The 14,900-nt window shown below is 33.7% G+C and overlaps 3 long non-coding RNA genes across 3 annotated transcripts; 1 reads left to right on the top strand and 2 right to left on the bottom strand.

Annotated features, from left to right (window-relative positions):
- The first annotated feature begins 869 nt into the window (after window positions 1–869).
- Window positions 870–11,110, top strand: LOC120356627. The gene is made up of 3 exons (XR_005574095.1): window positions 870–904; window positions 2,689–2,810; window positions 10,932–11,110. It is a non-coding gene; the product is annotated as an uncharacterized LOC120356627 (long non-coding RNA).
- On the bottom strand, window positions 6,878–7,993 carry LOC120356628. The gene is made up of 2 exons (XR_005574096.1): window positions 7,789–7,993; window positions 6,878–7,059 (listed from the first exon to the last, which is right to left on the bottom strand). It is a non-coding gene; the product is annotated as an uncharacterized LOC120356628 (long non-coding RNA).
- LOC120356629 lies at window positions 8,561–13,980 on the bottom strand. The gene is made up of 3 exons (XR_005574097.1): window positions 13,857–13,980; window positions 9,990–9,992; window positions 8,561–8,573 (listed from the first exon to the last, which is right to left on the bottom strand). It is a non-coding gene; the product is annotated as an uncharacterized LOC120356629 (long non-coding RNA).
- Between the last annotated feature and the right edge of the window lie 920 nt (window positions 13,981–14,900).

Genomic DNA, 14,900 nt, shown 5'->3' with positions numbered 1-14,900 from the left:
CCATTGACGGCTCAAATGATATATTCAGGCGAGGTGGAACCTCCGTCAGGGACTCCCCACCAATAAAAGCGATAAGAAATTATTATTATTGATTATATGTTTTGTGGACTATCAAGATCATTGTTCGTCAAAAATGTTTACAAAATCAATTTCATGACAATAAATTACGTATTACATGAATTAGTAGATTATCAAGAAATCTATCTGAAATGAAAAAGATTTTATTCATTCAAAAACTAGTACAATAACAGGAAAATCTGTTTCTTATCATCTAAACATAGAAATGTACAGTAATAATGATGTAACAAAATGATAAGATTCTTTTATAAGAATGAATAAAACAAAAAACGCCCCGAGGCCTAGCCTGTGTGGGGTGGTATGCATAAATCTTAAAACTAGAGCTAAGAATACGTAGATGGGTAATTTGATGCAACCGACTGGTCTCCAAATATTACAAATATACTGCTAGAATGGCATAAATTAGAAGAAACAAAGTGGACTTCACATAAATGAGCTATTACAATAGGATATACAATCTTAAAATACACTGATTACCAAATTTATCATACGAAATTAACCTCTAACTCTATAAGGGGTATGATGTTGAATGATGAAATCATTTCACATAAAGCAATTCCACGGGAATGACATAAAGATACAAATACAAAGTATACGCACAATAATTCAGTGCAAATATAATGACATTGAATTGCAAAGTACATCAGGTTGAGTTATATCAGGGATAGGGAATAGTTATTTGTATATCTAGAGTGAAAAGTACGACTTTTTCTCCCTGTGGGAAAAAGTTTGAAGCCCGAGGCGAAGCCGAGGGCAGCAATTTTCCTGAGGGAGAAAAAGTATTTTTCGCTCGTTCCTCCCTTGTATTCACACAACACATAGCAAGGTGAGTGCAAAGTTTTGAATTTTCAATAAATAAATAATTCAATTACAGGTTTCAGGGTGTTATTGGCGAAATAATTTTTTCAATTAACTTATTCAATACAGTATATTTATCAAAATTCGTATGATCATGATACTCCATTTTTAGAAAACTGTTAAGCCGCGTTTACACCAAAGCTATTAACAAAAGTTAAATTCAATCGAATAGAATCTATAAAAATTAAGTTATTAACATTTTGTTAATAACTTTGGTGTAAACGCGGCTTAACGCAAATTTTATCTTTCAAGTTAAATAATTTCAAGAAGTTTTTGGCTGTGTTGCACAAAATCCTGTTAAATTTTAACCTTGATTAAATGTCACAAGAACCAATCCAAGAAGAACTTTTTTTAAAAAAAAGCAATCACTGCTGATTGGTTCTCGTGAATCATGAAAATATTTAATCATGATTGAAATTTAATAGGTGTTTGTGCAATCAGGACTTGATAGTATTTGTGTTTCAATAAGTAAAAGGTGTCTCATGATATTAGAAGGGTAGGCTACAATATAGTATAAGTGTTATCAGAAATAAATGATGATGATTTTTATTTGCATACATACATACATACATACATAAATACATACATGGATACAACAGGTTAAACGATTATATGTCTCCTTGAAACAACACAACATTCTTCATTCAAAAATTAGATTTGAAATAAATAATAAGCTATAAGAATAAAACAAGAGTAAAATAAAATGAGAACAAAATGAATTAATAACAAAAAAAGCGTTTTAACAATAGAAATATGGGGTTTTTATAAAAATCCTATCTTAAATTTATTGCTGAATCTACTTTCCAGGAGAAAAGATGAGAGGTGGAAAAATATGAACTTAGAATATCTTACATGGACACAAACCATGAAATACAGAACAAAGAAGCATGTGGGCACTGAGAAAAAATGTTATAAAAAATAAGAAACAAAATGTCATACAGAAACCTGTCACAATATCTATCTAAATAATTAAGGCTGAGCAAAGGCTAAAACTAAACTTTCTACTCGTGATATTTTTCAATTTTATATCATCAAGCTATCAAAATGAAAAAGTTTTCAGGAAAACATTTTTAATTCTGATCATTATACTCTTTGAGATATGAGCGCCTAAAGTATAAATTTTTGGGACAGAACATTTCAATTCGGTAATAGATATATCCATGAGATTTAGAGGATAGATTTTCATGCTATTGCTGATCTAGTAAAACAAATTTATTTTTATGAGAATATCAATTTTGAGAAAGTATTCAATTTACCAAAAAAACTCAACTAATAGTTATTTTAGTAATTGAATAACTATCTTAAAATTGAATTTTCAAAAAAAAATTGTTTTACTAGATCAACAATACCATGAAGTATCTATCCTCTAAATCTCATGGATTTATCTCTTACCGAATTTGAAATGTTCTGTCCCAAAAAATAAATTTTAGGCGCTCATATCTCAAAAAGTAATGATCAGAAAAAAATGCTTTCCTGAGAAAACTTTTTCATTTTGATAGCTTGATGATATACGAATCAAAAAACTTTGAAAAAATCACGAGTAGAAAGTTTATTTTAGCCTTTGCACAGCCTTAGCCTTTCAGAGTGTTGGGGAATCTGCCACGAGAGCACAAAGACGTCTGAGCAGACAATAAATTGATAATAGGCAGACAATAATAAAAAGGTAGACAAAATAATAGCCTAATTAAACAGTATATTTCTCTGGTTTATTCTATGAATAAAAAACAATTTTCTTTTCGAAAATGATTGCAGGTGTCTACTCCAGGTCCAACAAGGATTACTTCTTGGAGCACTCCTTTAATATTGATTACGGCGTGGGCGTCTTCCTTGGCTTCATTTATATAGCAATTTATGCCAAGTATACTGAGAACAAGGTGAGTGTTATACTAAGATTTCATGGAGCGATCCGTGGTCTAGTAGATAGAGAGAGCTTGCGTAGCAGCATAGAGATCCGGGTTCGAACCCTCTCACAACCAAAAGTTTTTTTTACTGATCACTCCTGTGTTATCGGATGGGCACGTTAAACTGTCGGTCCCGGCTGAAGTATGACAGTCGTAAGGGCCATTGACGGCTCAAATTATATATTCAGGCGGTGGGACCTTCCCGCAAGGGACTCCCCACCAACAAAAGACATACGAATTCACTTTTTTGTCATACTCACTCAATTGCAGCTGTTTTCCATGCATTAAATCAAGCCGGTAAACAGCTGTTTGCAGAACAAGAAAACATGTGATTTTCATTACAGCATACTATACTGTAAAGAGATCATAATATGATTAATGGTCGAAGTGTTAACTTACATTGTTGTTATTCAATGCATTCTTGTTAGCTTGGTTGTGACGTCAAGGTGGGCGAATTTGGCAGTTAGATGTTGGCTTCAGAGGCTAGACTTCCCAGCGTGTCTATTCTATAACTGGTCTAAGGTAGAGTCCTAACATACTCGACTGTAAAGAGAACATATTATGTACAGTCGAGTATGTTAGGACTCTACCTTAGACCAGTTTAGAATAGACACGCTGGGAAGTCTAGCCTCTGAAGCCAACATCTACTGCCAATCCACCCATCTTGACGTCACAACCAAGCTAACAACAATGCATTGTTCACAACAATGTAAGTTAAACACCACAAACACTTAGACAACAAACTCAAAAAGTTTTCTATAATATTTCTTTACGATGCGTGACGTCACTGCTGTGACGTCAAGATGGGTGGATTTGGCTGTAGATGTTGGCTTCATCGACTTTCAGTATGAATATACAATGAGCCGTGTCTATTCTATAACTGGTCTAAGGACTCTACTGAGTCCTAATAACATCTGAGTAATAATTAATATACTCCAACTCAAATAATTAAAGAACTCATTTAAGGAGTTTCAAGTTATAAGAACTCATCTGAAATCTTATAATTTAGGCCGTTATTATTTTATTTGAGCTCGAAGTCTGTTATGAACGAGGCGCTGCGGGCTCGGTCATGTTTATAGAATGCAGTAGCTCGAGCAGCAGCAGGTAATGATTTCTGTTTCTCAGCAATATTATTCTTTCTCAGATAAGTATGACAAAAAATATTGTACGTGACTTGTACGGTAATGTATTTATCGCATTCGAATGATAACTCTTCCCTCAACTACAATCATACTTATGTGCTAAATTATTGTTACCGGACTTGATACGTAAAGTACTATTACTATACTAAGATACAACATAAATACAAACCAATGTTTTGTAAAAAAAGCTACAAATGTTCTTGTTAATATCCTTCAAAATTGTTAAAGTTAATCATGGAAAACGCACATTTCCCATTGAATGAGTATAGAATAATCTATAATATGATAAAGGAAAGAATTATTGTCTTATACACGTAAGGGATAGGAAATTCACGAATACGCATCAACACGTCTGAACTACTGGGCTGATTAACTTGAAACTTTGCATATATAGATTCTCAATTTACCGAGGATGGTTATATAGGCCTATTTTCAAGTCTTCAAGATCTCAGTAGGCTCAGTTTGTTAAGGTTTTAATTAGACACCCTTGCGGAGCACGGGTTACCTGCTAGTCTATAATAATAATCCAGGAATAATTGCCTTATTCACGTAGTACGGGACACGGGATGGGAAATCACGAATGACGCATCATCACTTCTGAACTACCCAGCTGATTAACTACTTGAAATTTTCAAAATAGATTCTCAATTTACCGAGGATGGTTATAGGTCCATTTTAAATTCTTCAAGATTTCAGTAGGTCAAGTTTTTAATGAAAACTTTGCGGAGCACGGGTTACCTGCTAGTGGGATATAAAGAAAATAAATAAATAATATTATTAAACGAAAATCTAAATTAAATACTGTAATTATTCCCCCGAAAACTTCTGCTACTGCAAATATTGACAACAGGGTAAACAGCTAGATGGAAATTCGATGAGCGCTACTATTTATAGTTACCCTGTGTCAATATTTGCAGTATAATCCAGTCAAATGGTCGTTTTTCAGGAAGTTTTCAGGTCGTTTTAGGGGTGAAGCCGCCCTCTGGCGTGTCAGAAAATTTCAGATTCGCATTCAGCGCCCCAATACATATAGAAACGTCGAGAAAAATTCTTTCGGGACTGTTTCTGAAAAAACAAATTTGACTGGACCAGTAGCAGAAGTCTTCGGGATGAATTAAAGCATTTAATTGGATTTTCGTTAATAATAATGATTAATTCATTGGCATTTGAATAATTGCAATTTCCCAATAATTTCATCTGTAAATCTATATATATAAAAGCGAAATGGCACTCACTCACTGACTGACTGATGACTCACTCACTCACTCACTCACTCACTCACTCGCATAACTAAAACATACCGGACCAAAAATGTTCAAATTTGGTAGGTATGTTCAGTTGGCCCTTTAGAGGCGCACTAAGAAATCTTTTGGCAATATTTCAACTCTAGGGTTGTTTTAAGGTTTAAAGTTCGTCTTTTAGCATGTAATTCTTCTTCTTCTCCCAATCTCTAATTAGAATTGAAATTTCCATACATATGTTACTATAGAACTATAATCTAGATAGAGTACCTCTTCGAAACAGTTGTAACTGGCAACTAAATTAATAATTTGTCAGGTTGGCATTAAGTTGAGTTGATTTTTAGGTTGGCACCAAGTTGAAGATTTAAATGCATTTATCGCGGAAAAATTGATTGGGCACTGCTACTTCAATCCTGGGAATATTATTACTAGCCGTCAGGCTCGCTTCGCTCGCCATATCTGTTTAGCCAGACGTTTAGTCTGGACCCCCGACTGGATTGTCCTAATATGATAAAAATGAAAAATGCAGGCGAGCGAAGCGAGCTGCTGATCTCATTCTTGGACGATCCAGTCGGGGGTCCAGGGGGCGGAGCCCCCTGGCTAGACGGATATGGCGAGCGAAGCGAGCCTGACGGCTAGTAAATAAATAATTTTATTTGACATTCATTTAAAGTTTTGAAATCATATGACCACTTTGACAAGTTGTGTAGCCATTTTTTTTAGTAATTTATTTATAACTGTAATAATAATTATAATAAATAATTGTTTTTTATATGGAAAAACATGGAAGCATACAGATTTCTCCCAAAAATTGCTTCCATAACAACACAATCAAAATAGTTGTTATACATAGTTAATTGTAATTGTAAAGACATATAGATTAATAAAGACAACTTGAGTAGGTATAAAGTAAATCGTATGGCTTTTGTTGGTGGGGAGTCCTTGCGGGGAGGAAGGCCACGCCTGAATATATAATTTAAGCCGTCAATGGGCCTTACGACTGTCATACTTCAGCGGGGACCGACAGTTTAACGTGCCCATCCGATAACACGGGAGTGAGTGTTAAAAACTTTTGGCTCTCAGTGGGGTTGAACCCGGGATCACTATGCTGCGACGCAAGCACTAGATCCACTAGAACACGGATCACTCCTTGAGTAGGTATTGAATGAGTCGATAATAAATGGAGTACCGTACAGTATTTGAGTAAGAAATTAATTCATTTACGATCGCTCATCGCTTCAAATACAATAACAGCCTTCTCTATGTAGCACAGTCCTATTATATCAAGACACTGTTGATCCAAAAGATTGATACAATCATAAGGTCACATTTAAGCTGCGTTTACCACCAAATTTATTAACATTTTGTTAATAACTTAATCCTTATAGATTATAATAATTAGATTGGACATAACTTATCATAACATGAGGAACATATGTGTTTGTCAAGTTCTGTTCAATCTAATAGAATCTATAAGGATTAAGTTAATGCTTATAGATTCTATTAGATTGAACATAACTTATGATACACATGATGAATCGAACATAGGTGTTTGTCAAGTTCGTCAATCTAATAGAATCTATAAGGATTAAGTTATTAACTTTGGTGTAAACGCAGTTTGGAGTAAATTAATACAATATTATAAAGAATGATTATATTATTATAGTAGGTATAACTATTTCACATGGATGTATATTCTTCAATTTAAAAATATGTTTGATGACTATTTTTAAAAAGTCAATCTCTTTTGTAGGGTTTGACGAAGCAGAATCCAAACACACATTTTGTATCATGATAGCTGCCCATATAGCATGAATCTACCTCTCGCCCAGAAACGCACTGTAAAAAAATTAAATAAGTCTTACGGTATTCATGTCAAATCCAGATGAGACTGAAGATAAATTTCAAATAACTCATCTTGTAAAATCTATTGGAAGGGATTTATTTTATTGTGAGAAGTAATGTTCAGAAGTTTTCTATCAACATCAGAATAAGCTCTAGGGGGCTCTGGAGAAATTCTTGTATGAATATTAATTATAGTTATTCATTGATATAGTTGAGTTTTTAAAATTATTATGATTGTAGCTTGAATTATTAACAAGTAGTAGCTCTGCATGGATATGAATTAAATGGGTTAGGAGTAAATGATGGTCAAAAAGCCAAAATCATTTGTAAACTTCTATCAACTTTGGTGTCAAGCTTACGAAAAATCCATCAATTTTGTTGCAATATATAATAATTCATTAAGTTATTCATAGGCAAATTTGTTTGTTTTTTTAAGTGTAAATTTTATTATAATAAGTGATAGTAGATCAACCTACATTTTGATTTGGACTGTAGTATAAATTTGAGTAGGGACGGTTTTGGGCATAAGTCTGTTGTGCCTTCTTACATAAGTGTAATAATATTGTACATGTCTGAATAAATAAAGAAGTAGAGAGAAAAAGGTAAGCTTTCAAAAATCTCAAGTAAATATCACAATAATAAATTATACTGTACAATGTGGTTTTTGTACCATTTCAACAAAGTAGCCTATTTTAGAAATTATTGTAAAGAAAAATATCTTACAGATGTTATTGGTATCTGAGGATACCAAGGCATAATTCTTTCCTTGGAGGTAGTCCATTACAGTACTGACAAAATTTACGGTCAAGATGACCAAAGTGATTATAAATATTTGAAAATGATTTCATAGTCAAAGCCATAATAATTTCACTCACTATAACTTAGCTCAATTGAAAACAACTAAATGCTATGTGAAGTATACTGCAATTAATACTGCTCAAATAGATGATAAACTGTTATCTTAAAAGTAACGAGTTTAATGTTATGATATAAGGTACGTTAGGAACAATATAGGGATTATTTTTATCTTGAATACTGTAAGAAATTTCTCAAGGGAGAGAATTATTGCAAGATGTTATTTATAAAAAATTTATTACAGTATTACTGTACTGTCAAAGTTATGTGTACCAGTTCACCTATAGTGCGGTCACGTTATAATGGCAGTGGAGAAAGATAGGAGAACAACCTTGCCGAACCTCAGTCTTGTCAATGCCTACTGTAGACGGTAGCTGATAAAGGTTTATTGATGTAATATTAACTGTTCATTCTCGTTTAAAATAATCAATTATATTTTATCAAGCAACAAATTACATTTTTCAATAATTTCATAAATAATTTTCCAAATTAAGATGGAATATTTTGTTCATTATTGATTATTAATTTCACATTGTTAAAAGACGATCTGGCAACAGAGCAAAGCGAGAAAGAGATAGCGCTAAACGCTTTGTTGAATGATAGACAAGGATAGCAAAACATTGATAATGAAACACTGCCATTATAACGTGGACCTCACTAAAATCTGTGAATACTATTTCATTCAACCTGAATTCGTTATTCAAATTTTTTCTCTTTATTTTCACAAAAAACATCCCATCAAACTGCTTCTAATTCTACCCCGATGCAAATGATAGAAAATTTCCATATAAAATATTTGATTGAAAAATAAATTAAACTGTGATTACACCATTTTTCTATCAATAAAAACTATTGAAAAACCAGTTTGTTTATTTAGTTATACATTGATATAGATATAATATCATTCTCAACTATGAATGATTGGAAAAGGAACTCACTAAAACTGGCTTATAGCCCAAAACGATATATTATATATATATATTATGATTATTTGGTATAATACTCTATCTTACGCTATAAATCTGTAGCCTACATTCATTTTTGAAAGATTCTGCTAGGCAAAGTTTAAAAATTGAAATAAAATCATCAATGACAATACATTACATTCAGGTCATTGTAAATTTAGAAAGGTGATTTTTGCACACTTGTAGTACAAGTAATATCAAATAATTTTTATTTCGAATTCAAATTTATTCATCAAATAAAAATATTTACAAAATAATAGATATAATGAATATACTCCCATCATGGATGATTTGTCCGTATGCAGGGAGGAGTTTAACAAAATCAGACATTTAAAAAACTCTGGTTTGAATGGAAGTTATGATACTTAAAAATGACTTGTGATTGGAAGTAATAGTCCAGTCAACGAAGTGTTATAGAGGGAAAAGTTTGGAAGACAATTTTTGACTCTGCAGTTCTGTTTAGGGTAGTTAGGAGGTAAACATATCAAAAGTTCCCACCCCTACCAGCTGTGCTAAAGGGGTGGGGGTTGGTTCAAAGTTACCATTTTTTGGTTTCTCGCATATAACTCGAAAATTATGCATTTACAGATATGACTATTCTATAAGAAATTAAAGCTTGCATTATTTCCTACAATAGATCTAACTACTTTTTCTATATCTCTTTCACTTTTCGAGATATCCGCTCTAAAAGATGTGACATTTATGAAAAAAACACATTCTCCTTCAATTTCGTGCTATTTTTGCTTTTATAACTTTTTGAATATCAATGGGAAAAATCCATGCTGATCATGTGCTTATAGAGCATCAAATTCTGATTATGTATAATTTCACAAGTTTACGCACATCCCCACACTGTTGCAGCAGCTTCAGTGTTGAGTGTGAGAGATCTTCAGTTATGCAAAAAAAACCGTTGACAAAGGAATTTGGAGAGAATGTTTTGAACACAATTTTTGACTTCGCAGCTTTGTTGGGACCAGTTAGGGGGTGAACATATCAAAAGTCCCCATCCCTACCCATTGTGCTAAAGGGATGAGGGTGGTTTAAAAGTTGCATTTTTCAATGTTTTGCTCATATCTTGAGAAAAATGCGTTCAACCGACATGACTAACTATTCAGAAATGAAGCTTGATAAATTCTCTACAATATTTGTTCAGTGGTGATTTGTGATATCTCCAACAGTTTTCGAGATATACGCTCTTAAAAGTGTAAAATTGTTAAAATAACAGCTTTTAATCCTATTTTTTGATGTTTCAGGGCGTACAACTCCCCAACAATGCATCGTAAAAATGTATGCTCACTCTGTAGATTTGTAAAGCTTTGTTTTCTCTTCAATTTGATGTATTATTTCACCACTTAATGTTTTCCTTCTATTGTTATAGCAGATCTTAGTGGGGTGAAATTTTAATTTTGTAACAATTGATCACTTTACAATAAATTAAATTTGAGTCTGGAACATATGGTACACAATTTTTGATTTTCTAGCTTAATGAAGACTAGTTGGGAGGTAAACATAGCAAAAATACGTATCTCTAGCCCGTCTATTGAAGGTGTGGAACTGCTAAGTTGACACTTGTTGCATAGTTGAAAATTTCACCCCCCACATTGAATCTGCTATAACAACGCATCCCTTGAAGATCCTCTGAACATACTGAGAATGTCTTAAGAATGTTCCACAACACCCCTGGGATGTGCTCTGAGAATGTCCCTGGAACCTGCTAATTTTGGACATTCGCTCCTTCCAGGGACATCCCCAGGACATTCCAGGTACATACAGAACGTTCTGGGGATGTCCCTAAACTTCTTAGAGAACGTTCCTAGAAAATGCTCAGAACATACTTGTGCTGTGTGGGAATAGAAGGAAAACATTAAGTAGTGAAATAATACATCAAATTGAAGATATAAGCCTATAACCATAGGCCTATTTCCAATTCTTCAAGATTTCATAACGTCAAGTTTTCTGTTTGTCAAGTTTTAAAATAGACCCTTGCAGAGCACGGGTTACCTGCTAGTATAAAATACAACAAATGATCTTCTCATTTTTTACCAGGACGAGCTGAAAAGCAGTGTAGGATGGTGGACTTTAATCCTGGGCGCATTATTCACCTACACTTACATAGAAGATAAAAGTGTAGTGGAGCTGAGATATGGCACTTTCATGCTCATCATATCAGCCATGATGCTTGGAAGTCAGTTGATGAAAGCGGTGAGTTATAATATTAAACACTACATAAAAAACTCAATTATTCTCTATTGATTCATACAATAAGAAGTACATTATCAAAATAATAGGGAGAGAAAAAATGAGGTAACCTTGTGCTATTCCTATTCCAAATTTTGATAAGGTTACACATAGTCCGAAAATTGATTAAAATTGTCATTATCACAAATATTGTACTACTAGCCGTCGGCTCGCTTCGCTCGCCATATCCGTCTAGCCAGGAGGCTCCGCCCCTGGACCCGACTGGATCGTCAAGAATAAGATCAGCAGGCTCGCTTCGCTCGCCTGCATTTTCCATTTGAGCATTTTTATCATATGTTAGGACAATCCAGTCGGGGGTCCAGACTAAACGTCTGGTTAAACGGATATGGCGAGCGAAGCGAGCCTGACGGTAGTAATATGATATTCCCAGGATTAAAGTAGCAGTGCCCAATCAATTTTTCCGCGATAAATGCATTCAAAATCTTCAACTTTTGGTGCCAACCTAACAAAGTCAAATCAACTTAATGCCACCCTGACAAAATTATTAATTTAGTTGCCAGTTAACAACTGTTTCGAAGAGGTACTCTATCGCCAGATTATAGTTCTATAGTAACATATGATATGGAAATTTCAATTATAATATTAAGAGATTGGGAGAAAAAGATATACATGCTAAAATACGAACTTTAAACCCTTAAAAAAACCTTAGAGTGTAAAATATTGCCAAAAGATCTTAGTGCGCCTCTAAAGGGCCAACTGAACATACCTACCAATTTGAACGTTTTTGGTCCAGTAGATTTTAGTTATGCGAGTGAGTGAGTGGGTGAGTGAGTGAGTGAGTGAGTGAGTGAGTGAGTGAGGCAGTCAGTCGTGAGTGAGTGCCATTCCGCTTTTATATATATAGATAGATTGGATGAATTTAAAAATTGAGTAGGGTAGACTGGGGTTAACTGAACATGGCTGGTTAACTGAACATTGCACTTTACTACTAGGCCTACCTACAAAAAGAACAAGAAAGGTTCAACGAATAATATAATGATGTCATATACTGTAATATTATAAACTAGCTGGCTCGGCGAACTTCGTACCGCCAAATAGTTAATGCATCTCATGACAAACTTCAGCTGGATGCACACTGAGGACGATGCGGCATTTTGCATCCAGGTGCTTCTTTCTTACTGGTTTGAATGGAAGAACTCACACACACTGAATCGGGAATGGCATTGAACGGTGCGATAAGGCAATCTCCATAAGATCAACACTTTGTATCACCAAGCCGCGCCTCCTCAGGTGTGCTTAGCCTTAGCTCAATCTGATGCACTATATTTTTATGAAAATTATTATCCAACTATCAGTATTTACATTTATATCTCAATATGGACTTCCTTTGTGCTTAGGCCTAGTTATTGGTTGTGCAGCAGTTTGTATTTTTGACCGAGCGAAGTGAGGTCTAAGATTCAAGTCGACGGTTTTCCCACCCTTACATTTCTCTTAATGTTTAAATGTTTGAAGTTTTTTATGTGCGCATTCACGGCGAAACGCGGTTATAGTTTCATGAAATTGACAGTATGTTCTTTTTGAATTGCGCGTGACGTATATACAGGGTTTTGGAAATTTGGCATTTCAAGGATAATATAAAAGGAAAAAGGAGCCTCCTTCATACGCCAATAATGGAGTTAAAATCAGACTATAGAATTATTCATCATAAATCAGCTGTCTAGTGGACTATAATACTACCCGTTCAAAAAATCGAACATCTTGAAAATGTATCTTTCCATTAACGTTAGTAGACAGTTGACTATAACCCCTTCAAAAAGATCGAACATCTTGAAATTGTATCTTTCCATCAACGTTGTAGACAGTTGCAGCCAGACTGATAACAGCGCTCACACTCACATTTCGGGACGACGCGTCACGGTACAATAGGATAGAAAGCTCTGTTTATTTAGGATTCTTCTAGACATTTTTAAATGATAAATTATTTATTAATTTTTAAGAAAAATAACAACAGGTCAATGTAATCATTTAGCGCGAGGTCTACTGTTCACAGAACTACTAGTTAATATAGTTGAATGCAGCTTGCTGGGAAATTGAATGGTATTTATTATCTTCTTGCTGCTGATTTTCCCGTGCATATTATTCTAATTCACAGCATTTCTAGTTCTACGACCCAAGTTTGGACGTCGCTCGTACCGCGGCATTAGAATTAGAATTGTGAATCAGTAGAACGAAAATAGAAAAACAGATCTACCGACGGCTGTTGGATGACGCAATGATTATAACAGCTGATTTTTATTTCTGTGTGTGGCCAGCTCACAAATCTTCTCCATAAGGATTACAATGTAAACTTTGAAGGACCGTAGGAGAGAGTCCTGAAGCGGATTATAAATTGGATAGGCCAAAACTGGTCCTGAACATAACGAACACAACTAAAAAAAATAAATCATCAATTCGGTGCAACATAAAAAAGTTATTGAACGTCAAAATTTGAGAGCTCGGTTTTTATTTAGATTATTATAATAATTAAAGTCATAGTTGTATGATTCCTTTATCCCCACCTTCATGATTGTTTTTATACTATTATGAAGAGTTGAAAAAACACAGTTTTTCTATTGTCATATCCACATTTATTCGACATTAATACAGGACTGCAGTTTTGTATCAATTCTCATTCACAAATTGATTATGGAGAAGTGGTAATAATAGAGAGCTTTAGCCTACAATTATTATTAATATTCAAAAAACTTCAAAAACTTTATTGTTTCTTCCAACCCAATACATTCAAAAATTTCACTTGAACAGCAAAAATACAAGAAACCAATCATCTGCAAGGAAAATCCTGTGCGCAGGTGAGAGTTGCCAACATTACATTAACAAAAAATAATAAGAATTCAATTTCATAATATTAGATGAAAGAGATGAAGAAGTGAGAAGAAGGAGAAAGGGAAAGAGAAAGAAAAGAAGAGATTAAGAGTGCCAGCAAAACATACCTTGATAGAAAGATAATATGATTTAATCAAAAATTATCCTCAATTCTAGTGGTTATTATCCTTCAATAGATCTTCTTTTGAACAATTTATCGGATCTACCATTGATATGTTCAATGAGGTAAGCTGGAATGTTATTATCAATCTATTTGCTATGTAAAGTATTGTCTTCTGCAAACATTGAGATCCATTCTTATTTTTAAAATATAAATATTAATAATATTTCTATAAGTGTCATTTTCATTATTGGAGTTGTCTTTTTTTTAGTATAACCATAGAGAAGATAGCATGGAAGATATCTCATGATATATGGCGTTCATGTACCTACTTAATTTCATTTGTTGCTGTGATATATTGATATCTATCCATATAATGAAAAAATTGTGATTTTGTCAAAACGCATTTTTATAAAATAATTAAAATATAAAATAATCCTTATTCATTTCGTAATAATAAGTGATATTTTTTGACAAAATCCCAGTTTTTTCATTCTTAATTTCACTGATAACTATAGAACCGAGCTCATCTTCTTCGTGAAGCTATGTGACGCTGGAGTCTCTCATGTTGTGCCGTTCTCACCCTCACCCCAACAAACAGTAATAATAGACAGTAGTAATAACAGTAGTCGGCTTGATTAAAAAACGGTTTGAAATTTGGAACTTTAACTATACCATGGGATATCTTGTTATGCCATCTATTCTTTTTGGTAAAACTACTTCTTAGTTTTGGTCCACATATGGCAGTGTTTTTTGATTAGCAATGGTATTGCTACCTTGTCTATCATTCAAAAAAGCGGCTATCTCTTTCTCGTTTTGCTCTGTTGCCAGAT

Source organism: Nilaparvata lugens, unplaced genomic scaffold (genome assembly GCF_014356525.2).
Source record: "Nilaparvata lugens isolate BPH unplaced genomic scaffold, ASM1435652v1 scaffold7331, whole genome shotgun sequence".
NCBI classification, from domain to species: domain Eukaryota; kingdom Metazoa; phylum Arthropoda; class Insecta; order Hemiptera; family Delphacidae; genus Nilaparvata; species Nilaparvata lugens.
This window is presented reverse-complemented; position numbering and strand designations above follow the sequence as displayed.